This window comes from Ixodes scapularis, unplaced genomic scaffold (genome assembly GCF_016920785.2).
Source record: "Ixodes scapularis isolate PalLabHiFi unplaced genomic scaffold, ASM1692078v2 PGA_scaffold7__128_contigs__length_106722199, whole genome shotgun sequence".
NCBI lineage: Eukaryota > Metazoa > Arthropoda > Arachnida > Ixodida > Ixodidae > Ixodes > Ixodes scapularis.
Genome location: NW_024609882.1, coordinates 46,163,425 through 46,166,041, shown reverse-complemented (window position 1 = coordinate 46,166,041; position 2,617 = coordinate 46,163,425). Strand labels below are relative to the sequence as shown.

At 49.8% G+C, this 2,617-nt stretch overlaps 1 pseudogene; it reads right to left on the bottom strand.

The window, feature by feature from the left end:
* Positions 1-340: 340 nt before the first annotated feature.
* Positions 341-1,012, bottom strand: LOC115323300 (annotated as a pseudogene).
* Between the last annotated feature and the right edge of the window lie 1,605 nt (positions 1,013-2,617).

Here is a 2,617-nt window from a genome sequence, read left to right as displayed (position 1 = left end):
CCTCAATGTCGTCGTCCACAGCAGCGACGTGGAATGAAGAGTACCCACCATAGCGTGTCTTCAGCTTTGTGCATCGAAGCTCCTTTGGGCCAAGGAATTGTCCGAGATGTTCTCTGACGTCCGCCGAAGAACAGTTGGCGTCCAGACGTGTCACGAAGACAGCTCTGGAATGTCGCACAGACACCGATACGGCGGTAATTCCTCCATTCTTAGAACTTCCCTTAAAGAATGGCCGCTGGGGAATGGAGCCGGGGGAACGAAGTCCAGGGACCTTTCTCGCACTGTATTCCGGTAAGCCAGGTTGAGCCGCTGAGCGGCCACGGGCCAGTGGACCGGTCTCTCCCCTATCTCCTCCCTCGTCTCGATTGCTGTGAGCAGCTGAGCCACCGGCCCCCTCTGCCCGCGTCGCCGAAGCGGCAACGGAGGGAATGCCCGTCAGCAACTCCGTCGTCGTCTCGCGGAAGGCTCTGCCGCTCAAGGTTAACCGGCTCTGGTCACGTTGATGCTCGGGGGGCGAACGAGGAGTCACGGCGCACGCCTCGCTGAAGGAAACAGGTTCTTCAGACACCGTCGAGGTCGATTTCCCCTTGGGGAATGGGGCGGCTCCCCCTCCTCCCAGCACGGAAGCATTCAGATCATGGCGGCCCGCCACGGCAGCGGAAGGCGGGGGTACCCCGACGTACCTCGGGCGACGCCGGAGGTCTTGTAGCTCCGTCTGGATGTTGCGCAACATGACCGAGTGAATTTCGGAGCTCCTCGTCAGCTCGCTGCGAAGGCGAGCATTCTCCTCCCTCACAGCCGTCATCTGGTCCGTCAGGAAAGAGATGCCGTTCAAGGCGTCGGCCAGCAGGTCTCGGAGAACAGCCACCGAAGTCGCGGCGACCTCGCCGAGCCGGTCCGGGCAGGGTGAGTCCTGCTCGTCGTCAGGCCTAGCTTCGTCCGAGCTAGGACTATGCGTGCGCTCGACGGTGATGCAGTCGTTGCATATAAATGGGCTTACCCCAGTCATCATTCGTCCAACCTCGCTGTCCGGAAGCATGACGCACTTCTTGTGCCAGCGTTTTCCGCACTCTTTACATCGGAGATACTTTTGTTTGCCGTAAAAAGGCTGAGAGCTCCCGTCGCACTTGTCCTTACTGCCCGCCATCTTGCGAAGCGGGCAGTAAGGACAAGGACAATAATAATTATAATAATAATAGTAATAAATAATAATAAGAACAACAACAATGTTTCTTTCTCGGGTGCCCCAAAACGACCAGGCCATATAGATTGTTTGTTCATAATTTCCAAGGAATCTATTTTACTCTCCAAGGGAGTGCTGAAGGGAAACAATCGAGGAAGATTTTAAATATCCAAAGAAGAGAAACGTCTCAAATATTGAATGAGAACAAAAATAAAAGTGTAATCAATTGCTTTAAACTTTAAGAAACGCCCGCTTGCGCTTTTGTTCTGGCGCGTCAAGCTTTTAATTAACTCCAATTTAATATTCTCATAAATTATGGAGCCTGACAGCCATGTTAGGAAAAATAAATACTTGCACCTTATTAAAGAATATGACAAGATTCAGAGGCAAGTAATTTTAAAAATCAACCACGTTTATTCATTCTTAAAGATTTGCAAAAAATAATGGCAAAGCTTACACAAGACCATTACACAAAATATATTTCAAAACCGCATAACGTTCAGATATAAGTACCACCCCCCCATCCAACACCTATCCCGCCCCCCCCCCCCCCCTTCTCATGCTCTAATTTTTTATTACCAGCGACTGACAGTAGCATGTATACTAAGTCCTCAAGAGAGCTAATTTTCGTCTTACGTGGTAAACAGAACCCATTCTCAAGACTATGGTCGCTAGACAAATAATAACGGCCAATACCTCGCTCAAATTGCAAAGGCAACAAAAACCCTTCCCATTCATTTATATGCAAATTTCACGAAGAACGCAACAAGAAACGTAGGGCTGAAACCTTTAAACACTATATACAGAATAATTCGATACCTTTACATAAAGCTGAAGGGGTATTGAAACTATCGCGATTAATACCGAGATACCCCAACAACAAAAACAGTTTTTTTTTTTTTAATTCCGATCCCCGGAGACAGTTGGAAGGTGGCTCGTACTAAGCACTCTAAAGTTAATATACGTTTATTGCGACACGCAGAGCGCGTAAACCGGGAAAACAGCTCCTTTCTCCATTTAGTAAGCCCCGCGACGTAATATCCGGGTAATATCAGGGTTCCTCTCTCGGGAGTGCGGCAGCGGCGGCGCAAGTATAGAAAAAGACAAGCGCTGCGTCTAAGAAGACGGCCAGCGTTCGCTGCCTCGTTGCGTCCTTAATAACTTCGACGGCCGGGCGCAGAGATTGGTGACCAACGAAGCACGGAAAATCGGTGATCGGTCCGAGAAACTCGGGCCGTGTCCCAAGTCGCGCGTTCGCTTTCGGGGATTCTATTTCGATTATTTTGCACAGCCGCCCACCATCTTCTTACTTGGAGTTATTGTCAGTCTCGTTTTTGTCTGCTGGCTTGCCTGCGGCCTGGAGTTTCCTGGGGAAGAAACTCGGCTTTTTTTTTGTGTGTGTGTGTGTGAATTTTGAACACACAATGTGTTTAG